General features: G+C 39.3%; 1 protein-coding gene and 1 pseudogene across 1 annotated transcript in view; one reads left to right on the plus strand and one right to left on the minus strand.

Annotated features, from left to right (window-relative positions):
* LOC132282202 (uncharacterized) overlaps nucleotides 1–25,514 on the minus strand; it is a 51,821-nt gene that overhangs the window by 18,252 nt on the left and 8,055 nt on the right. The window lies entirely within an intron of this gene.
* LOC132287456 (small nucleolar RNA R71) lies at nucleotides 22,460–22,558 on the plus strand (annotated as a pseudogene).

Here is a 25,514-nt window from a genome sequence, read left to right on the forward strand (position 1 = left end):
GCACTTTCATGGTCTAGAGCTTGTATTTGATGTAATGAACATAAACTCTTATAAATAATCATGTTGAATATATTATCTTCTCTTAGAGTGTATGTTCTCGTGGTTGTATTGCTTTCATTTCCATAGTGACAATGGAAACAAGATTGTGAAAGTGTTTTTATTGGCATGCATTTGAGAATCTTGTTAATCCATAGCTTAGGGTCCCCCTTTGATGGATTTATTCTTGATTCTTAGCTCCATGTGCTATCACCATAGTTATTGAGGGGTTTGATAGTCCTTAGTTTAGTGAATATGTGAAGCTACAATTTCATTTAGGTAGTCAAGCATGTATAACTTTGAGGGATTATGCTTCAATCTTGATTCTATGAAATTCTTGGAGATAGTGTAGTAATTTTGTATTGCTACATATCATTGCCATATATCTAATTTGTTTCCCAAGTTAACCACATACTAGCATGTTAATAGAGTAGGTAGTGGATTCATCTCCCTAGTCTTTTATACTTGTATCTCACTTCTTTACATTCCTTGCAATCTACTAGTTTATGCATCTTTACATTTCTAGTTTAGTGACAAACAAACAAACCCTTATTACCCCTTATCATTCTAAGAATGATTCTAGACATTTAGGTTGCCTTAGACTAGCGCAGTCCCAATGGTTCGACTTACCCGACCAATAGCCCTATTTTACAATGATTCGTGCTATTGCGAAGGTTGATGTATGATTGACCAATCGATCAATTTTTGGCGCCGTTGCCGGGGACTTGCAAACGGTTTAGCAACCAAAGTTTAGGGTTAAATTTAGTTTGATTGTGAATATTGTGTCTTGTGAATATTCCTTGTGTGTTTTGACTATCTTTGTGTTTTAAGTGTTGTAAGATTCTAGGGACTCGAAGCTCGCCGTGGGAATGCTAGCAAATTGTAAGTCTAGAGGACCCCAGGTAAGTCTCGTGACTTCTAGTTTCGAGTTGTGAATATTGTGCATGTGTTAAATCTAGTTTTAGTTTAGTTGTGAAGCCCTTATTGAGGCTCTTATCCTGTTTTAATTTCGTGTTCAAGCATCGGTCCTTGTCGTGGCCATTTATTTTCTGTCTTGATAATTGAGGAGAAAGGGAACATCGTATGTGGAGTTGATGATAAAGATTTGTTGTGATGATGTTGTTGTGAATTGTTGATGTTTGGCCGTAGGTCACTCTCTCTACCCACACTTGACTCGCCTATTGACATAAATTCACTTGAAAGAACTCTTAGACGGAACCTTAGGGAACCCACTCTTACAAGGGATCCCACTCTTACAAGGGATCTTGAAACTGAATTCAATACAATGGGGGATAACGTAGGAAATCCGGGAAATGAAAGGGCTGAAATTCCTAATGTAGAACCAATGACTCTTAGAGATCATTTCATTCCTACCACCTGTGCTTCTCCTTCTTGTATAGTGATGCCACACATCGATGCAGCTCAATATGAGATCAAGTCTAGTACCATTCAAATGCTTTCATCATTTCATGGCTTTGATAATGAAGATCCATATAAGCATCTTGATGAGTTCCTTGAAATCTGTTCGACCATCCGGTTGAGAGGTTTTCCGGACAATGCACTTCACTTACATCTTTTCCCATTCTCCCTAAAGGATAGGGCAAAATATTGGTTGAACTCCCTCGCTCCCAATTCCATTACTTCTTGGGCTCAATTGCAACAAGAATTCCTTAAGAAGTATTATCCAGTGAGTAAAACCAACCAAATGAGGCGTTCCATTCTAAGTTTTTCTCAAGTTGATGGAGAACAACTCCATGAGACTTGGGAAAGGCTACAAGATCTTCTTCGAAAATGTCCTCATCATTTGATCCCAAAATGGCAATTAGTGCAAGCTTTCTATGCCGGCTTGACTGACACCCATAGATTCATGGTTGACTCTTCGTGTGGTGGGATGTTCATGTCCAAGAATGTGGATGAGGCTTGGACCTTACTTGAGAATTTGAGTGAAAATTCACTTCAACACAATTCTCGTAGGGCTCCGACCTCAACCACTCCAAACAACACCAACCCTCGTCAACCAAAATCAATAAGGGAGGAATCATCTCAAGTGGATGCCATCGCTCATAAATTCTACCAATTGATGGCACCACATCTTCCTCCTTCATTGTCTCAAAATTTGGCAAGTTCAGTTTGTGCTTTATGTATTAGTCCATTCCATCTCTCGGAAGATTGCCCCACACCGGAGCAATTTCCCAATCCCAACCAAGAGCAAGCTAATGCCATGTTCTCGCGGCCCGGGAATAATCCATATTCCAACACCTACAATCCGGGTTGGCGAGATCATCCGAATTTCTCGTGGCGGCAACAACCCCACAAAATTCCCAATTCCAAAACCAAGGGCGGCAAAATCAGCCCTCTTCTCAATATCAAGGTAGACCTTTCCAAGCTTCTTCAAGCTACCGTCCTCCTTACAATCCAAATGTCTCCAATCAACCTCCTGTGTGTCCAACTGATGAGATAGTAGCTACAAATAAGCAAATGATGGAATCATTAAATAAGCAAATAATGGATGCCAACAAGCAACTCTTGACATCCTTGCAGCCTACTCTCCAAATGGTTCACTCTCATACTCAATCCATAGCTAATCTCGAAAATCAAGTGGGCCAAATAGCTAACTCGGTGAATCAATGTGATACCCCTCGGATCCGAGACACGGGTTGATCAGGCCCAGGCCCAAACCCGAGGGAATATCAAACAATTAAAGTATTTTAAAGCGGACACAGATGACAAAATGAAACAAAAGTGATGGAATAAAACTGAAAGTAACATTAATTATAAAATCCTCCATGTATAACTGAAAATTGAAAATCCAATCCTCCAAAACTTCAAGGTTACAACTTGGGAATCCACTGATGGACCCCTAACCAAAAGTTCAACTGAAACTGAAAACTGAAAATAGATAATGCTAGAAATATCGAGAGAAGTCCTACGTAATCAGATGAAGGTGAGACTGTCCTCGACAAGCACGATCAAGCTCTAAGGCTGGAACCGTCCTGTACCTGAAAAGAATAATAAAGGAGTGGGTCAGACCCACGAGCAAGTTCTAATCTAACTGCAATCCATACAGTGACCCGATACGCAGATACACCGTAGACACCTCACAATATCTATCTAGTCCATACGTATAAATATATCCACACTAAGGGACATTCACCAGTCTATAATAGGGGTCTCAACCTGAATAGAAGGCAACATGCGAATACGCACCCAAAGGTGGGCATGAGTACCTAGACCTAACAGGGTACACCTCAAGCTATTATAGCCAGCTACGCATCCACTGCATATACGCACCCTAACCAACGAGTCTGAGACTCAAGCTCAACTCGTGGTACCATAACCATATATATAAAGTCCGTCCAAATCCAGGGTATGCAGTTCAACTATTTATTAAACTGTCATACAATAAACCAACTAGTTAGTCATTCAACTTATTCAGTTGATATGACTTAACTACCATCCGTTAATCCAGTAAGTCATCCAACTTGTTTACAGCTGATCTGACTTAGTCACAATTAGGATTCGATATCTTTCAATCCATTCCATTAATCCATTAGGTTAGGTTTATGCGTTTTGAGCTAAACCGTCCCTAGTATGTCACCGTCCCATACCGGTACATACCATCCTCCATATCCATGTAAATTACAACATATATAACAGTTCAATAATTTACAGACCAAAACTACCATCGAAACAATTGCAGAAAAATATTTAAAGCTTCAACAATTTAAATCCAAGCATTTAACCATATAGTTGCAGGATACGATTTAACAAATCAACAACTAACATCCAGAGCATGCATAGACCAAATTTAATATGTCAGGGACTCCATCATGCATGTGAATAGGTTAAATAATCCTATTATTAACCAATAAATTGCTAAAACAATTCAGAAGACTGTTTAAATATTTTAGCAGTTTAAATCCAAGCATTAACCATATAGTTGCAGTAAACAATTTAATAATTCAGCAACTAGCCTCCTAAGCATGCATAGATCAAAATTAATAATTAAATGACCTTATCATGCACTTGAATGCATTCTAAAACAAGTTTTATAAACACATTATGTCCCATCAAATTGCTGAATTTTAATTCAACAATTAATTCGACTTCCATTTGTTAAGTGCCTTAATTTTTACACTGTTTGTCCCGACAACTTAGAATTAAACTTTACTCAATTTAGGGTCTTAATAACACTCAAAATTCATTCCTTGATCCCTCTGTAAAGTTCCAAATTCATTCAAACAGTCTCCATGCTCCAACAGTGAACATAGTATGTAGAAAATTAAAAAAAAATCGTAAAATAAATCAAAAATAACAAGGGAGCCTGCTCCAGAATTTGGAGCAGGCTCTTTTCCAGCCTAGAGCCGGCTCCACTTTGTTGTGGGAGCCGGCTCCCACTTCCATGGAGCCGGCTCTCACCTCCTTTGAGAGCCTTCGTCCCCGGTGCGTGTTTCAGCTCTTGTACTCCTTCTCCGGCTTATTCCTAACCCTCGGTTAGTTTTTAAAACCAAACTTAGGTGTCATATTAATACCCAGTAGCATCCCAATGGCTTGATAACTACAATTAAAAACAATTACAGAGACTAAATTTGCTACCGAACTAACCTGCGTTAGGAACAAAACTGAAATTATAATTCTATTCCAACCTCTCTGTTTCTCTTCACAAACTGATCTTAGGAGTCTTATAACATCCCATTAACATCCCTAGGGTTTGTTTACAGAAGATAGAGGCAAGAATCATAACCAAAACTCAACAGATTTTTAATATGCTTTAATGAACAGAACAGGAAGCAACAATACACGAACTATAAACAGATTTGGATTCAATGCAAACAAATCATCAACAAGCATACATTGAACACATAAGTTTCATTTACTAATTAGTTAATCCCTAGAGAATATCTAGGTGCACAGAACACGAGCCAAAGGGAAGGAGAAAGAGAAGAACTTGCCTGTGATTTCAATTATGAAATCCCTGTGTCGTCTCTAAGTTTTCCTGCAATTCTGAATGCCGCCAAGCTTCCTATAACTCTGTCTCTAATCCTTACTCAACCTCCTTGGTCCTCTCTGTACAAATCCTCTTAAGCCTCACTCTGTTTTCCCACAACTGCTCTCTGTTTCTCTCTCTCTGTATCTCACGGTCTCTGTTGTTTTTACAGAAATTACGTTTAATTATTCTCAAACCCTAAACCACCGTGACACACATACTTATAGGCTTAGTGATTAAACCCTAATCCATGTAACCTTAAAGCCAGAGCCCATCTCGGCCCATAAACCGACCTAAGATAAATACCTACGTCGGCCACCTATGTAATTGCAACCCTAAATTTAACTGTAACTTAAAACAGAATTAAATGAAAAAAAATAATAAATTGAATTAAATCCACTTAACTAATTAACTAATTAAATGACCCAATTAAATAATTAAAAACACTTAAACAATAAAATGCCAATTAAAGAATAAAAGATAACTTAATTCAATTTAAAACACATGACACATAGGTAAACAATTACATCAAAACAATAAATAAAAATAATTAATTTAAATAATCATGCAAAAATACAATAAAAATAATAAATAAATGCCGAGACTATCTTTTTAAAATTAGGGGTATTACAATTAATTGCTTCAAAAGGATAAGGGCAAGCTTCCCTCTCAACCTTTTGAAAATCCTGGAGGAATGCATGTGATTGATGAAACCCCTCCTCCGAGTGGGCCGATTCATGAACAAGTTCAAGCTATCACCACCCTTCGGAGTGGTAGAGTGGTTGACAACAAGGTTGATGGAGACACAAGTGAGAAAAACCCTCCTTTGAAAAATCCAAATTCAAGCTCTTCTAATTCAAATTCTTGTCCAAATACCATTCACGGAAATCCCACACATGTCACCCCAAATGTGGAAACTACTTATGAGCCAAAAGCTCCGTTTCCTCAACGTCTTCAAGAGTCGACACATTTTGGGAACAAGAATTGTAAAATTCAAGACAGGTGGGAAGTTTTCAAGCAAGTGAAGATTAACTTGCCCCTCTTGGATGCTATCAAGCAAATCCCTCCCTATGCAAAATTTCTCAAAGATTTGTGCACTCAAAAGCGCACTTCTAAAAATCATTTGCCAAAAAAAGTGAGGCTGACTGAAAATGTTAATGCTATCATTCAGCACAGCACTCCTCCGAAGTATAAGGATCCGGGTGCCCCCACAATCTCTTACGTCATTGGTGATAGCAAAATCGAGAGGGCCCTCCTTGACTTAGGAGCTAGTGTGAATTTAATTCCATATTCAGTCTACCTACAACTTGGTTTGGGAGATCTTAAGCCGACTTCCGTGGTTTTGCAACTTGCCGATAGATCGGTCAAGCATCCACAAGGTATTCTCGAGGACGTTATCATCAAAGTGGACAAATTCTACTTCCTGGTAGATTTTGTGGTTCTTGATACGGAACCGGTCCATGACCCAAAAAAGCACATTCCCGTGATCCTTGGTAGGCCATTTTTAGCCACGGCTAATGCATCAATTAATTGCCGAACCGGGGTGATGGACATTGCTTTTGGAAACATGCAAGTCAAACTCCACATCTTTCATGCAACTCAACATCCCTCCAATGAGGATGATTGTTTTCTTGTGGATGTCATTGATGAAGTGGTCGAAGAATCTTTCCTCTTCATTCTAAGCAAAGATCCTCTTGAAACTTGCATGTCCCATTTTGGCTTCTCAAACTTTGATGTTGATCAAGCCATTCAAGAAGTCAATTCCTTGCTTGATATTAATGCTATCATGGATGTACCTCCTTGGAAAATTCCAAAAGAACTACTTCCCCAACTTTCCACCACTCCTCCGGTCCCATCATTGTTATCTCCGCCACAACTTGAGCTTAAGCCGCTCCCGGCCCATCTCAAGTATGTGTTCCTTGGTCCAAAGCAAACCCTTCCGGTCATTATTGCCATGGACCTTCAAAAAGACCAAGAGACCAACCTTTTAGCGGTGCTCCAAGAGCATAAAGAAGCTATTGGTTGGACAGTGGCAGATTTGAAAGGAATTGACCCCTCCATTTGTATGCACCGCATTCATATGGAGGATGACGCAAAACCTACTAGAGAGGTCCAGCGCCGCTGAAATCCAAATATGAAGGAAGTGGTCATGAAAGAGGTGATCAAATTGCTAGATACGGGAATCATCTACCCTATCTCTGATAGCAAGTGGGTGAGCCCCACACAAGTTGTCCCCAAGAAATCCGGTCTCACCGTTGTTGAAAATTCAGCGGGTGAGCTCGTGTCACAACGAACCACCGCCGGGTGGCATGTGTGCATTGACTATCAGAAACTCAATTCATCAACTAGGAAGGATCATTTCCCACTCCCATTTATTGATCAAATCCTAGAAAGGTTAGCCGGCTAAAGCTTCTATTATTTTCTTAATGGTTATTCCGGCTATAACCAAGTGGCAATTGCCCCCCAAGATCAAGAGAAAACAACATTCACATGTCCCTTTGGTACTTTTGCCTATCGACGCATGCCTTTTGGTCTATGTAATGCACCGGCAACGTTCCAAAGGTGCATGATGTCCATATTCTCTGATATGGTTGAAAAGTTCTTGGAAGTTTTCATGGACGATTTTTCCGTATTTGGTTCCTCCTTTGACTCGTGTCTCAAAAATTTATCTCTTGTGCTCCAAAGATGCAAAGAGACGAATCTCATTCTAAGTTGGGAGAAAAGCCACATCATGGTCCAAGAAGGCATTGTTTTAGGACATGTCATTTCTAAGCGGGGAATCGAGGTAGACAAGGCAAAAGTTGAGTTAATCTCTAATCTTCCTCCTCCGAATTCAGTCCGTCAAATTCGTTCTTTTCTTGGCCATGCCGGATTTTATCGTCGCTTCATCAAAGATTTTAGCAAAATCTCACGGCCCTTGTGTAATCTCTTAGCCAAGGATGTTCCGTTCAATTTTGATGACGCTTGCATGGAAGCTTTCATCAAACTTCGCACTCTCCTCTCATCCGCCCCAATCACGAAACCCCCTAATTGGTCTCTTCCCTTTGAGATCATGTGTGATGCATCTGACTATGCATTAGGGGCGGTTTTGGGCCAACGTGTAGATAAACTTCCGCACGTCATTTATTATGCTAGCAAAACTCTCTGCGATGCCCAATTGAACTACACCACCACTGAAAAAGAATTGCTAGCTGTGGTGTATGCCTTGGATAAATTTCGCTCTTATCTTCTTGGCTCCAAGGTCATCGTCTTTTCGGATCATGCCGCTCTTAGGCATTTGTTAGTGAAAAAAGAGACAAAACCCCGTTTAATTCGATGGATCCTCTTACTTCAAGAGTTTGACATTGACATCCGGGACAAAAAAAGGGACCGACAATGTTATCACCGATCATCTCTCTCGTTTGCTTATTGAGAAATCTTCAGAATTCGCAGCCATCCGTGATTCCTTTCCGGATGAGCAACTTCTTCAAGTTTCACATTCTACTCTTCCATGGTTTACGGATATTGTCAATTATCTTGCGGTTGGCAAAATTCCAGCTCATTGGTCCAAACAAGAGAGGGACCGGTTTTTCTCCCAAGTCAAGCATTTCTTTTGGGAAGATCCAAAACTATTCAAGTATTGCCCGAACCAAATCATCCGGCGATGCATTCCTGAAACCGAGGCCACAAGCATTCTAAATTTTTGCCATACTCGTACTTGTGGAGGCCATTTCAGTGCCAAAAAGACCGCTAACAAAGTTCTTCAAAGCGGATTCTTTTGGCCTACCTTATTTCGAGATGCATACAATTTTTGCAAATCGTGTGAACGATGTCAAAAACTTGGATCCATGTCCCGAAGAGACATGATGCCCCTCACTAACATTTTGATTGTTGAAATTTTTGATGTATGAGGGATTGACTTCATGGGACCATTTCCATCTTCATATGGCTATGAGTACATCCTTGTAGCGGTGGATTATGTGTCTAAATGGGTTGAAGCCGAGGCTACCAAAATCGATGATCATAAAGTCGTGATCCAATTCATTCAGTCCCATATCTTTAGTAGTTTTGGTATGCCCCGAGCAATCATTAATGATGGCGGATCTCATTTCCGAAATCGTTATCTCAAATCCGTCCTTACCAAGTACTCCGTCATTCATAAGGTTGTTACACCTTACCACCCTCAAACGAGTGGTCAAGTAGAGATTTCTAACCGGGAGATTAAGCACATTTTGAAAAAAATGGTTAAACCGGACCGCAAAGATTGGTCATTAAGGCTAAACGATGCGCTTTGGGCTTACCGGACAGCTTATAAGACACCCATTGGCATGTCACCATATCGACTTGTCTTTGGCAAAGCATGTCATCTCCCGGTAGAATTAGAACACCATGCTTATTGGGCCATAAAAAGGTTCAATTTTGATCTTAAACCAGCCGGCTCTAATCGTGCATTGCAATTAAATGAACTTAAGGAATTGCGTAATGACGCGTATGAAAGCGCAAAAATCTACAAGGCAAAGACTAAAGCTTTTCATGACAAACACATCGTCAAGAAGTCTTTTGCCCCCGGACAAAAGGTTTGGCTTTTCAATTCCCGCTTGAAACTCTTTCCCGGTAAACTCCGGTCAAGATGGGATGGTCCATACATTGTCACTACCGTCTTTCCTCATGGAGCAATCGAACTTCGTGATCCTGCAAGTGGATCACTCTTCAAGGTAAATGGCCAACGGCTTAAGCCTTGCATTGACGGCACAATCGTAAACCGAAGAGTTGAGGAAATCCCCTTGACGGATCCAATTTATGAGGATTAGTGCCTGCTCCAGCTTTGTCTAGCTATCGACATAAAATTTAGCAAAGCAAGGGAAGCAATTCTTTCAATTTCCAAGCTTCCTTCTCTTTGAAATTGCTCGTGCCTTGCAAAATTTTCTGGGAAACGGTTTAGAAAAGCCAAAAATTTGATTTTTCTTAGACCTTCTCAACTCTAATTTTCATTCCCGGAAGTCTCCATCGCTTTCTAGCTATTTCATTAGATTTTTCAAATGCGACTCATGTGCATCTTTTATCATTTTTAATGAAAAGTCTGAAAATTTTCTCAAAATTCTTCATGCATTTGAGATGATTAAAAAGTAGAAAAATTGCAAGGTTTCAAAACAAAACTTTCAAAATTTCCCATACATTGGAATGGACTGAATTTGCAAGTTTAAAATTTTCTCCGGAAATTTCAATCATGCTTTGTGTGATGTTCTGAAAGTTGGCAATTTTTTCCATGCATTAGAAATTGCAAAGTTTAAAAAAAAAAAAAAAAAAAAAAAAAAAAAAAAAAAAAAAAAAGGGGAGGGGGGGGGATTTCATCCATTGAAGTATTTAATTTAATTTTATTTCATCTTACTTTATTTTGTTATTGTTTTTATTTTTATGTTTATTTTATTTTATTTTATTTATTTATTTATTTATCATTATCTTTATTTATTTTATCATGCATGCATAAGAATGATCAATCTATAGGTTACAATGGTGCATGCATGCATGCCTGTATTGCATTCATGCATTCTTTCATGAGTTCACGCATTCAACTTTCATCACGTGATCTATCTTCAATATTGTCTGGCACTACATTTGTATGCATAGGTGTCCATGTTGCTTAAATCCTCATTTTTGGAGTGCACAAGCTCAGTCAATGTTGCTTAAATCCTCATGCAAGCTCCTTGCATTCAATTTGGCTGCAGCTCACAGGCATTGCACCAGTCATGCCAATCCATGCGCTTACCATCCATCCATACAGGCTCATCCATGCACTCATCTTCCATCCCTGCAAGTCCATCCTTGCAAGCTTCAATCCATGGATGGATGGTTCCATGCACTCATCTTCCATCCCTGCAAGCTCATCGATGGTTCCATGGTTTCAAGATCAAGCTCAAGCACAACCTCTTTTCAACCACAACATTCTGAGCCTACTGACCCACTTTCGAGCACTCAAACTCCAATTTGGAGTGCTCGAGCTTCCTTGCATTTTTCCTCGACCTCTCTGGCTTCATTTCGAGCAATCTAAGCTCCAATTTGGAGTGCTCGCGGTCCATGCATTAAACCACTGAACCTACTGCTCTCAATTCGAGCACTCGCAATACCATTTAGAGTGCTCGACATTGCTAACACCCAACACCCAACTCACTGCTCTCAGTTCGAGCACTCGCCGAGCCCTCGCAACCAACCTCCCAACCTCATGCATCTCCTTCCTCTCGGCTTCTCTCCATTCCCTTCACTCCCTCGGCATCAAACACCAAACCTACCTTCCTCATCTCATTTCTCTCTCTCCACAGCACAACAACCCCCCTCAACACCATGCACACACCACCCCCATCAACCACAAACCAACTTCTCTCTCTTCCACCATCCTTCCTCTCAACCCCAACATCAACCAACCAAACCCACAAACCTCCAACATCCAACCCCACGACCTGCATTCACTCACTCATATCCTCTTGGCACCACCCAACTCCACTTCTCGGCCAACCAAAAACCCACAACCCATTCCCACCTATGCATGCATGCATACAAGCTCCATGCATGCATGCCACTTCCGCATCAAACCCTTCCCATGCAACCACCTGGAGAGTGCTCGAGCACTCTCCCGCAGCACCAATCCAACCTTCCTCTCTCTCCTGTAACCTAAACCATACACCATGAATCAACCCACCAACCATGCAAACCATAAACCATGCCTCCTGCAACCAACCCCTCACCAACCTGCAAACCAAACCAACCCAACCAACAACAACTACTGCCTTCACTTCGAGTGCTCGAAGTGAAGCTTCGAGCACTCGCTGCAACCTCTACTTCACTCACAACACCATCATCTCTCGGCTTCCCATGCAAACCAATCAACCTCCAACCACCTCCAAACCTCTAACACCCCTCTCGGTATCTATCTCTCTCCCCAAACCAACTCCATCAACCTCCAAAACCTCGAACCAAACCCACCACCATCCCTCATCCTCACACCACCTTTCGGTTTCCACCCACAACCTCCATGCATGCATGCAACCTCAAACCATCTCATCAACCACTCAACTCAACCCCCACCAACACCCCTCCAACCTTTCCCTCACTCACTGCCAAGACTTCGAGCACTCGAAGTCCCATTTCGAGTGCTCGAAGTGTGGAGCACAATACACCATCCTCACAGCCGAGCTCACTGCCCCAATTTTGAGCACTCGAAGACACCATTTCGAGTGCTCAAACCAAGCTTCCCTCTCTCTTTTAAAACCAAGCCTCTCTCACTTAACCCTCTCGGCTCCCTCACACCCTTCCCTCTTCTTCTTCATCCCTCCATCAACCCACTCTCAATGCCACCCCTAAACCATGCACCATGAAGCAACCTATAAACCCATAAACCCATGCACACCCATGCCTGCAATCAACCTCTTCCTGCCTTCCTTCTTGCTCTCGGATACACTAAAATTCAGGTCTGTGACCTCGTCATTTGTTTTTCTTTTCTTTTGTTCATTCATGGTGTTTTACAAGGAGGATGGGCTTGTAATGTTGGAGTTTGGTTTTGTGTTGCTTGTTGTTGATGTTGCTTTATGCTAGAGCCTTGTTTGTGCACAAAATTTTTGGGCTTCATCATCCACCCCACTCATTTTCACCTTCTCCTTTTTGTAGTGCACGCCAGGTGTTCGCCGAAATTCCTCAACCAAGTCCACCTCTCTAAATGTCTCGTGCCCGTCATTCTCGCCCTCCTAGACCCTCTGCAGGTGCCCGTGCTGTCAATCGTGAGCGACCAAGTGATCCTTGGGATCGCAAACAACTCAACTACGAGCTTTCTTTTCCGCTCACAGATGCCTTTGATATTCTACCCACAACTTCGTGGGCTGTAGCCGAATTGACTAACCGGCGTCTGCAGCACATTTGCGCGCCCCTTGCCAGGGTTGCTTACCCCCGTGTAGTGCGCCTCTTCTATCAGAATCTCTAATGCCCTGAAGAGCCACCCATTTCTCTCACTACATCCATTGATGGCACCACCTATGCGTTCACTATGACTGACATCATTCAAGTTTTTGGTTGCCCCATTGAGTGCCCCGATGACATTGTCAATCGTGAGAATCTCCCTTTATATGAGGAGCCGGATACATTAACTGTGGAGCAGATTGCCGCTGCCATTTGCACTGTTGACGATCCCAATAGGCCCCGGTCTTTTATCCGCAAAACCAATCTTCCGGAATGCCTCTGGTTCATTGACACTTTTTTCAAGCATAATGTCTGCCCTTTGGTGCATAGCACCGAGCGTAGGGGCCTCCTTTTGCAAGCCTTATATGCCATGGACCAAGGCCAATGGTTCTCCATCCTAGAGCTCATTTGGACCACATTTATGAAGTTTTGGCATGACGCTCATAATGCATGGGTTCCGCGAGTTGAAAATCGGAAATTGCCTTTGCCGTTTTTCATCACTCGGCTCCTTCAGCACAAGGGTTTCGTTGTTCCTCCCCATGAACCAAAAGGCGAAAAAATTAAAATTTTTATCAAGCGCCGGTGGATCAATGTTCTTAGCTATTCTAGTACCCCTTAGCCTGCTGCCCCCCTGTTCATCCAAGCTCCACCTCCTCCTCCTTCTGAGGATGCTTCCACCGCAGCAGCCACTGCAAGGGTAGAGCCTCCGGTTGGCTCTAACCAGGACCAGGCTTTCATCCGGGCTAGCATTGCCGGTATTCATGAGCGGTTGGATCGTTTTGAGAATTCTTTGTCCGCGTACACTCGGACTCTGTGTGAGACTTCTTCACGTGCTGAAGAAGATCGTCGTCTTGCTGCTGAAGACCGCTGTGTCGCAGCTGAGGAACGTCATTTGGCTTCCGCCGAACGGCGTAAGACTCAATCTCTCCTCCATTCCATCCTCGCCCGTTTACCCTCCGGACCATAGCTTGTTGCGAGTGTTGCACCTTCTCTTTTTGTTTCATATGTACATATTTCTCTTGTATCTTTTGTTTTCCTTTTGAACTTCCGGAATTTGCTATGTATAGGTTGCTCTATTAGACATGATCTATGTACAGCTTTTTTGTAATCATGTAAAAACTCTTTTTGAAATGCAAATTCTCTGTTTTCTGTTAACTTTATGTACATTATTTTTCTATATTTATGCTTGTGCTATTAATGCTTTTGTGGTTGTTTCTTTTTGTTCTTCGTGATACTCTCCAGGTTGCGCGGTCCAATTCAAGTTTGGGGGTTTTGTATCCCCATGTCATTTCCTCCCCCTGGGTATTTTTGTTCCTTTTTATCCTCTTTGTCATTTTTGTTCCTCTTTGTCTCTAACTTACATCCATGTCCCACATTGAGGACACTGTGTAGTTAAGTTTGGGGGTGCATCAAAGCATTCTTGGCATAGTTTTGGTATCATATTTTTGAAAAGCAATGATAGTGTAACTTGGAACTTGTCAGAGATGAAGCATATGTTTAATACCTTGTGTATAGAAGCAATTGAGATTTTTGAAAATAAAGAAAAATTTGAGTTGAAATGATCATGTAGATTCAAATTAGTCCGTATAAATGTCTCAATTAGATTCTTGTTGGATTTACACTCTTATAAGCTTCACAATGCACAGATGCACATTGGAAACTTAACTGTGAGGCATGCAACTTGATCAACCTTGACCTTGGCCTAGTTAATCTGATTTGATAAACCTGATAGATGAATATCTTTGGCATGATTTAAGTTGAAAAAAAAAAAAAAAAAAAAAAAAAACTGAGAAAGAAAGAAAAAAATGCCCAGTTGACGTTCGTAGCCTTTCCAACTCGAGTTATTAAGCCCTAGAAGTGTCTCTACACTTAGCACCCTAAAGCCATCTGGTTTGGGAGTTGTTGGCCTAACGCTTGCTACAAGGGTTGGTTAGAAAGCTTAAAGGACTTAAACATTGCACGGTCATTCAAAAAAATTGTAATAAACATGGTTCGCTAGAGTTCGTAGCCTTTCCAACTTCAGCTATTAAGCCCTTTGGAGTGTCTCTACACTTAACACCCTAAAGCCATCTGGTTTAGGAGTTGTTGGCCTAACGCTTGCTACATAGGTTGGTTAGAAAGCTTAAGGGACTTTAGCATTGCACAACCATTCTATGTTTCGCTTATGAGTTGCAATAAATTGTCAACAAGCGACAAAAGTTGTCTTGTAAATAAAATCATGCCTTAGGGACCTCATTTAAAGGGGAATTCATTGATTTGAAAACTTGTGCCTTGGAATTGGAAAAGAAAGTAAAAGCCGTATGTTGAGAATTCAATTCACTTTCACTGGAGTTTGAGTTATTTCCATTTAAGAGATGACAATTGAATTATTTATATGGACTATGATGTTGATGCATGCATGTTGAAACGGTTTTTCCCAATTTTTGTATCAATGCTTCATATATGCAAGGTAGTCTTCCCAATGATCCCATCTCCAGCTCTTTATCTGTTTCAAGTTGTATTTGAGCTATGTTTATGTTTATTTTTGCTATGGTGAATATTTTTGTAATAGCATTCCCATGTTTTCATTCCATTGAGCTTTGCATTTTGGTTTTGCTAAGGAACTAGCAAAATGTAAGTTTGGGAGTGTGATAAGCGCTGAATACTGTATATTCAAGCGCCCTAAATTACATTAACAAAGTCCATTAATTGATTATTTTATGTAGTTTAACTCCATTTGCATGTTTTTGTGCATTTTCAGGTTAAAGTGCAAAAAGGAAGCAAAAATGATGCCTTGTGGAATTTTGAACAAAAAGGGTGCCAATTCTGAATTTCTGGCAGCAGTAGAACCTGACTTTTGTTGCCATTTTCGACCTAGTAAACTCAATAACTGGACTTCCATCATAACATCAAAGATTTATAGCTCTGAATCAGCTTTCCAAATCTTTAAGCAGTTTGTCATTCGGAGTTCGGAGCAGAGAGTTACGATCTTCTTAACAGAGGTGCGCAGAACTGCCTGGCAGCACTAAAGTACTGCCTTTCTCCCCATTTTCGACCAACCAGAATTGAGAATTGGGTCTTCATCAAAACATAAAGTTTTTAAAGCACTGAATCAGCTCTCCAAATCTTCAAACAGATCATCATTCAGAGTTCGGGGCATAAAGTTATATCAGTTTTACCAAAGTAGGTTAGTGTTGAACAAGAAGAGCATGTTGCACATTACACTAATTTAGAGTGCTCAAAAATCAGGCAGATTGCACTCAGAAATGGCTCATTTTCAGCCACTTGCACATTGGTTTCCTCAATTCCATCTTCCTTCTTTATGAAGTGGTTGGAGGTGTTCCTTGGAGGAAAGAGAGGGTTTTGTTGGAGGACAAAAGGCAACCAAAGGCCACACATTTCATATCCTTAAATTTTTGCAAGATAGAGGAGAGAGAAGAGAGCAAGAAAAGGAGGGGTTCTTCAAGTTCCAAGAAGGTTGCACGAAAATGGCCATGAAGATGGAGCTTCTTCCTTCTTCTAGCTCGGCAATGGGTAACTAACTCCCTATCTAGGGAGGTGATGAAGCCCTACTTTGTAAGCATGTCTTAGTTTTGGTTTAATCTTGGGAAATATGTATATATATGGCACTTTCATGATCTAGAGCTTGTATTTGATGTAATGAACATAAACTTTTATAAATGATCATGTTGAATATATTATCTTCTCTTAGAGTGTATGTTCTCGTGGTTGTATTGCTTTAATTTCCATAGTGACAATGGAAACAAGATTGTGAAAGTGTTTTTATTGGCATGCATTTGAGAATCTTGTTAATCCATAGCTTAGGGTCCCCCTTTGATGGATTTATTCTTGATTCTTAGCTCCATGTGCTATCACCATAGTTATTGAGGGATTTGATAGTCCCTAGCTTAGTGAATATGTGAAGCTACAATTTCATTTAGGTAGTCAAGCATGTATAACTTTGAGGGATTATGCTTCAATCTTGATTCTATGAAATTCTTGGAGATAGTGTAGTAATTTTGTATTGCTACATATCATTGCCATATATCTAATTTGTTTCCCAAGTTAACCACATACTAGCATGTTAATAGAGTAGGTAGTGGATTCATCTCCCTAGTCTTTTCTACTTGTATCTCACTTCTTTACATTCCTTGCAATCTACTAGTTTATGCATCTTTACATTTCTAATTTAGTGACAAACAAACAAACCCTTATTACCCCTTATCATTCTAAGAATGATTCTAGACATTTAGGTTGCCTTAGACTAGCACAGTCCCAGTAGTTCGACTTACCCGACCAATAGCCCTATTTTATAATGATTCATGCTATTGCGAAGGTTGATGTATGATTGACCAACTGATCAGTCAGGCTCACATGCAAGTCCTATTCTACTATGATCCAACCAGTAATCCGATACGCAGATACATCCTAGGAAGACTCAACAATATCTAGAGTAGTCCATATGTACATATATAAAGTACACACTATAAGACGCTCGCTAGTCCAGTAGGTCTGTCTCAGCCTGAGTAGAGATACCATGCAAATCGCACATAAAGTGGTCATGTGTACCTAAACCTACCAGGGAACAACACCTATGTCCAGTTATCCATCCTAGGCGATATACGCACCCTAACCATAGTCCTGAGACTCAAGCTCATACCATGGTACCATATAATAAATATATAAAGTCCGTACTCCTCCTAATACAAAATACCATCCATCTGTGTAGTGGTCTAGTATATGTATAATCATCCGTCCTGAAACCATATTAAGTCATCCAACTATTTTGTTGACATGACACAAGTAGGTAATGGACTTAACCTATATGGTTAATCCGTACCTTAATCCAAATTAGGCAGGACTTAGTGTTTGAACTAAGTCCATACTTAGTATGTCACCGTCCCATACTGGTACATACCATCCTCCAATTAATACAGTTGACAACACAGTAATAGATAGTCATCAACCATACACCAGAAAAACATACATACAGTCTAATATGTTTATGATTAAAATATACATCCAATATAAGATTCAGAAACTCTATTCCAGTCCTTCAAATTCATAAAGTAGGACTACGCATACAACTCCTCTAATTAATACCATAACTTGATACAATATACAGTATAATTAAAACATCAATTAATTTCCATTTAAGCATACTTATTTTTCCGGAATAAATACTATATGTCTATAAAACAGCTGAGACATGATTTCCAATTTAAGATCATGCAAAGAAACCAATTTGCTAAAACAGCAAGCAATTTAAGTTAATTATTCAACCTTCCACCTACCAATGTATTATGTAACCGTAGGCTGTCTCATGCTTCAATACTAATACTAACATACTTTCTAATCCTTTTTACATCTCTGGAACAGTTATATAGACCATCCACAGCCTCTGGAATAATTTAGAAATCTTCCTACAGGCTAAACCACTGAGATCTAGTATAAACATGCATAGCAACACAAGTTTTAAACCACTGAGATCCAGTATAAACAAGTATAGCAACACAAGTTTTAAAACCACGCTTACAGAACCACTGTTAGAAACCTTTTAAGCAAATCATCACAAACTTAATGCAGATTACTTTAGTACAATTAAAGACTGTTCTAAGCACTTGTTCTAGAGTTCAAACTCAGTCCCAGATTAATTACAAGGCATCCAACTGTATTACTAATCTCAATTAAAACAACGCTTAATCATAAACCTCATAAGAAACAAGTACCAGAAAACTCAACGATTATGCAAAGTAGTTAATTCACGAGGTTAAACAAATATTCTGATGTGCATAAAAATGTTATTATGTTTGTTTACCACCGTTTTAACCTTTATTTAAATCCCTGGAGTCTAACTAGCATGCACAGAACACGAATTAAAGGGAAGGAATAGAATAGTGACTTGCCTTGAGTTTTAGTTTTGAAACTCTAAACCACTGTCTTTGAAACTTCTGTCCACGTCTGAGACTCCAGTTCTACACCTCAGGTGCTCTTGGTTCAACCCAGAAGCACTCCGTCCAGTGTATCCTTGAACCTCTCCAATAACGTCCTAGTTTCCACTCTCTGTATCTCTCTATCTCACGGTATAAGTATCAGTGAATAGGGTTTTGTTTTGTAACCCTAAACCAACGTATAATACTATATTTATAGGCTTCAACACAACCCTAATTCTAATACAAAACCAACCCTAAGTCGGCTACATCCGTGTAAATAAAACCCTAATATAACTATATGTGTGCCTCCATACAGTCATGTTAAAACAATTAAATTTAATTCAATTAAAACAACTAAATTACATCAGTTAAATAATTATCTATAATTAAATCAATTCAATTAAAACAAGTAAATAATTAAAGACCATTAAATCACCACAATGAAAACAATTACAATTAACACATGATCATGTCAACAATTAATACAAATAGAAACAAAAGGCTAGTTAAATAAATAAAAAGAAAAAAAAAACAATTAAACAATTAAAAATAAATAAATGCAATTTAAACAATTTAATAAATACAAGGACTATCCTTTTGAAATCAGGGGTATTACACACAATGGTGACGGAGAAGGGGGTTAGGGTTTGCAGAGAGGGTGAGATCGATCTAAGGTATCGATCTAGAAAACCTTCGGTTCTATTTTTAAAAACATTTCTGACAGAGTTCGATCGATCGAACTTTGATGAACTCTCTTCAAAGTATTTTTGGATTTTTGAAAATTTTGAAAATTGCAAAATTAAAATTAAAAATTGTAAAATAAAATAAAATAAAATAAAATATTTTTGGTTTTTTTTTTAATTGAATAAACAATAATAATTAAAAACTAATTGAAATATTTTTGAATTTTTGAAAACTTTTTGAAAAATAACATAAAATAAAATAAAAATAAAATAAAAATGAAAATATTTTGGATTTTTTTAAAAAAAATTTGAAAAGTCAAAACAAAGTCAAAATTATGAAATGAAGAACTGAGATCGATCGAAATAAGAGTTTGATCGATCAGACAGAGAGCAAAAATATGCAAGTTTTTGGCTCAGAAAATTAGCTAAGTGTTGGAACTTGAAGATCAATCAAACTTTGAAGTTGGATCGATCAAAGAATTTCAGATCGATCTTGGAATGTTTCGATCGATCAGACAGAGAGGTGAAATATGCAGGTTTATGCAGGCTCAAAATTTCTCTAAGTGTTGAATCATGAGATCGATCGAACTTGGAAGTTGGATCGATCGAAGGTCTCTTGATCAATCTAAGAGTTAGTTCGAACGATGGGGCAGAGAGGTGATTTAGATGCAGGTTTCTGCAGGTCGAAAAATTTTCTAAGTGTTGGATGCAGAATGGAGTTCGATCGATCGAATTATACAAAATGCTCAATAATGACATGAAAGCTCATGCAATCCTCACCAAAGTTCCTTTCAGTGCATATGAACCAAAAACAAGTATCTAGACTTCGCAAGAAATGAAATGAAAGATAGAAATGAGGGAGGAATAAGGTTTCGACACCCTACGAATGCTTTTGCTAGTTTTTAACGTCTCTAGCAAGACATTGGGCTCTTTTAGTCTGGATCAAAGATCTTATGATGCATCCCCTCCTTGTTGGGGTGATAGATGCTTTGAACTCCACCCAACAAATGGTTCTTTAAAGAACTTGTTGGATTAAGCTCAAAAGAAACCTTTGGTCCCTTGTTTATGCAATCACAACCTTTGGGCTTCCATTCCCTTTCAAAACAAGAATTTGGAATAATTGATGTTGGCATTAGCGGTTCCAAGAAAGGACGGCCAAGGATAACGGGAATTTGGCTCTTAGGATTAGGGACCGATTCTATGTCTATGACAACGAAACCAACTGGGAAGAAGAATTTGTTAATCTTAATCAAAACATCCTCAATTATACCCCTAGGCTTCTTAATAGATCGGTCGGCAAGTTGCAAAACTACCGACGTCGATTTCAATTCACCTAGGCCTAATTTGACATAAACCGAGTATGGGAGAAGGTTAGCACTTGCTCCTAAGTCAAGAAGCGCCCGATTAATAATATAATCACTAATAATGCATGATGTAGTGGGTGAACCGGGGTCCTTAAACTTTGGAAGAGTGTTATGTTGCAAAATTGAGCTTACTTGCTCGGTCAAAATCACTTTTCTTGGTGCTTGGCTCTTGTTCTTCCGCTTTTGGGTGCACAAGTCTTTCAAGAAATTGGCATAAGCCGGAATTTGCTTGATTGCATCCAATAGTGGAAGATTAACTTTCACTTGCCTAAACATTTCCATGATTTCATTGGTTTTGCCTTTTGCTTGTCTTTTGAAATGGATCATTTTAAGGCATTTGGAAATAGAACTTTTGGTTCAAACACTTTTTCAGAATTTTCTTTTGAACTCTCTTCAACACAAGAAGTTTTCAAATCATTTTTTAACAAAACTTTTTCAACATCATTTTTCAAAACTTCTTTTTTAAACACATTTTTCAAAACTTTCCAATTTATAAGGTTATGTATATGCAATGAAGGAGGAATGGGATGTGCAACGGGACGGGTGATAACTTGAGGTTGCACCGGTTCACTCTCTTCATTGGACATTCCAACTTGATTATCCACAATCCTACCACTTCGGAAGGTAATCACCACATTAACATGTTCAATGGTGTGGCCTTCCGATGAGGAATGGGTTTCTACAACACATTGTTGCTTAGGTGGGGCATTAATAGGCATCTTTCCCCTTTCTCTTGCATTGAGGGTGCTTGCTATTTGCCCTATTTGGGTTTCTAGCTTCGCAATAGATTGAGAGTGAAAATGGAGCAATTGAGTGTTAGCCTCTAAAGTGCCCAAAACATTCAAAACTTTTTCTTCAAACGCGGGACTTCTAGTATTTCCTTGGGAATAAGATTGGTTGGGAAAATGAGAATTAGCAAATTGATTCCCTTGTGATTGATAAGGTCTATAACCTTAGGATCCTTGGTTTTGAAGTGGAGGTGGAATGTACTTCCCTTGAAAACCACCTTGGGAAGGGTTTGAGCCCTCTCCTTGGTTTTTCCAAGAGAAATTCGGATGATTCCTCCAACTTGGATTATAGTGAGTACCATAAAGATTGTTCCCTTGATTCACAAAAGCTGCATTGACTTGTTCATTAGGTTCATTTTGCACTTGTCCGTGAAGACAATGAGAAGTAGAATGAAGAACACTAGAACAAGTCATACATGTTTTATTTGATGCACGATGAGAAAGGTTAGGAAATGAAGATACTTGGTTCGCCGAGTTTTGGTTAATAAAAAATTGATCAAACCTTTGAGCTACAGACTTCATTTCGGCGGCTATTTCATTTGAATGGTCGACTTGATGTAAGCCAACACTCTTCCTACCGTATAAATTTCTACTATTCTTGGATGATAGTGTTCTATGCAAAGAATTTTCACTCATGCTCTCGTAAAGACGCCACATGTCATCCTCATGCCTATCGATGTATGAGCCACCCATGGAAGCATCAACCATACCCTTATAGTTGTCCGATAAGCTCTCAAAGAAATATTAAACTAATTACTATTTAAGCATGTCATGATATGGACACTTCCTAAGCAATTCATTGAAGCGTTCCCATGCCTCATAAAACGTTTCTCCATCCCCATGTGAAAATTCTCGAATTGAGGTTCTCATAGCATTGGTCTTAGAAACCGGATAATACTTCTTCAAGAACTCTTGTTGCATTTCTGCCCAATAAGTGATTGAAAAAAGCCTAAGATTGTTAAACCAATACTTTGCCTTGCCTTTTAAGGTGAATGGAAAAAGTTTGAGTCTTAAAACCTCTTTCGGCATGTCCGTATATTTTACGGTGGAGCATACTTCAAGAAATTCATCCAAATGCTTGCAAGGTTCTTCACTTTGAAGTCCATGATAGTTAGGAAGCATTTGAATGGTTTGTGGCTTAATTTCATAATGATGTGCTCTAAATGGAGGCAATTGGATGCATGTAGGTGCATTATACTCATTAGGCATATAATGGTCTCTTAAAGTAAGAGGTGGATTAGCTACTTGAGGTGCAACATGAACACCTTGGTTTTGAATTCCTTGATTGATGATGGGAGGTTGTGGAGCATACATTGGCCTTGACATTTGATCGGTTGGTCAATTAACATCAACCTTCGCAATAGCACGAATCATTGTAAAATAGGGCTATTGGTCGGGTAAGTCGAACCACAGGGACTACGCTAGTCTAATACAACCTAAATGTCTAGAATCATTCTTAGAATGATGAAGGGTGTATAGAGGTTTTGTTGGATGTCACTTAAGCTAGGAAAGTAAAAGTGCATAAAACAATAAATTGCAAGAATTCAAGGGAGTGAAGTACAAGTAAAGAAGGCTAGGGAAATGAATCCACCTCCATCCCTATACACATGCTAGGTTAAGATTAATTTAAGGGGAAAACAACATATATGATAGTCATGATACATAACAATACTAGGTTGCTATAATATCCTTAAGAAGTTCATTTAATTAGAAAGGCAAGAATAAACCATCAAAGGTTCACATGATCAACTACCTAAACTAAAATGTAGCTTAGAACATGCTTACTAAGCCAAGGATTATCAAGCCCTAATTTAAATGGTGAATGCACATAAAGCTAAGAATCAAGTATAGCCCATCAAAGGGAAACCCTAAGCCATGAACTATCTAGGTTCTCCAACTCCATGCCATTAAAACCATTCCATGATCTAACTTCCATTGTCACCATGGAAGTGCAAGCAATATGATTAAGAAAAGCAACCATCCAAGACAAGATGAATAACTCACAATAATCATTTAAAACATTCAACATTCATTACAACAAAAATGAGGCTCTTGACCATGGAAAGACTATCAAAAATACATTGTAATCCCCAAAAATAAACTATACTAACACATGCTTACAAGGGAGGGGTTTCATCACCTCCCTAGATGAGGTTTAGTTACCCATTGGTGAGCTAGAAGAAGGAAGAAGCATCATCCTCATCTCCATTTTCGAGCTCCTACTGTAGCACTCAAGAACACCCTTCTCCTTGCTCTCTTCTCTCTCCTTTCTCTTGCTCAAGATAAAGCTTGATCATATATGTGGCCTTTGGGTAGCCTTTTATGCTCCAACAATACCCTCTCTCCTCCAAAGAACACCTCCAACCACTTCATAAAGAAGGAAGATGGCATTGAGGAAACCAATGTGCAAGTGGGCTGAAATGGCTCATTTCTGAAGGGCATTCTGCCTGATTTTCGAGCACACGCTTGGTGACCTCGAGCACTCTAACTTAGTGCAATGTGCAACATGCTCCTCTTGCTCAGTGCTGACCTATTTTGGGAAAACTGCTATAACTTTGTGCCCCGAACTCCGAATGACGATCTGTTTGAAGATTTGGAGAGCTGATTCAGTGCTTTAAAAACTTCATGTTTTGATGAAGACCCAATTCTCAAGTCTGGTTGGTCAAAAATGGGGAGAAAGGCAGTATATTAGTGCTGCTAGGCAGTTCTGCGCACCTCTGTTGTGAAGATCATAACTCTCTGCTCCGAACTCCGAATGATGAAGCACTTGAAGATTTGGAAAGCTGATTCAGAGCTCTAAATCTTTCATGTTATGAGGGAAGTCCAGTTCTCGAGTTTGGAAGGTCAAAATGGCAAGCAAAGTCCAGGCTCTACTGCTGCCAGAATTCAGCGTTGGCACCTTTTGTTGCTCAAGATTCCACAAGGCCTTATTCTTGTTCCATTTTGGCCAATGAACCTGAAAATGCATAAAAACATAGAAATGGAGTTAATCTACATAAAATAATTAATAACTGGACTTTGTTAATGTAATTTAGGGCGCTTGAATATACATTATTCGGCGCTTATCACACCCCCAAACTTACATTTTGCTAGTCCCTTAGCAAAACTACAATGAAAAACATAAAGAAAAGACAACCATGGGCATGCTACTACAAAAATATCCTCCATGGTAAAATGAGATAGAAACATAGCTCAAATACAACTTGAAACAGACAAAAACTGGAGATGGGGTCATTGGGAAAACTACCTTGCATATATGAAGCATTGATACAAAAAATGGGAAAAACCATTTCAACATGCATGCATCAACATCATAGTCCATATAAATAATTCAATTGTCATCTCTTAAATGGAAATAACTCAAACTCCAGTGAAAGTGAATTGGATTCTCACATGCGGCTTTTACTTTTTTTTTTTTTTTTGTCCAATTCCAAGGCACAAGTTTTCAAATCAATGAATTCCCTTTTACATGAAGTCCCTAAGGCATGATTTTATTTTCAAGACAACTTTTGTTGCTTGTTAAAAATTTATTTCAACACATAAGCGAAACATAGAGTGGTTGTGCAATGCTGAAGTCCATTAAGCTTTCTAACCAACTTATGTAGCAAGCGTTAGGCCAACAACTCCCAAACCAGATGGCTTTAGGGTGCTAAGTGTAGAGACACTCCATAGGGCTTAATAGCTCAAGTTGGAAAGGCTACGAACTCCAACGAACCATGTTTATTACTAGTTTAATTTTTTTTGAATGACCGTGCAATGTTTAAGTCCCTTAAGCTTTCTAACCAACCCTTGTAGCAAGCGTTAGGCCAACAACTCCCAAA

This window comes from Cornus florida, unplaced genomic scaffold, assembly GCF_030987335.1.
Source record: "Cornus florida cultivar Cherokee Brave unplaced genomic scaffold, ASM3098733v1 CherokeeBrave_3.0.0_Hap2_Chr11, whole genome shotgun sequence".
NCBI classification, from domain to species: Eukaryota; Viridiplantae; Streptophyta; class Magnoliopsida; order Cornales; family Cornaceae; genus Cornus; species Cornus florida.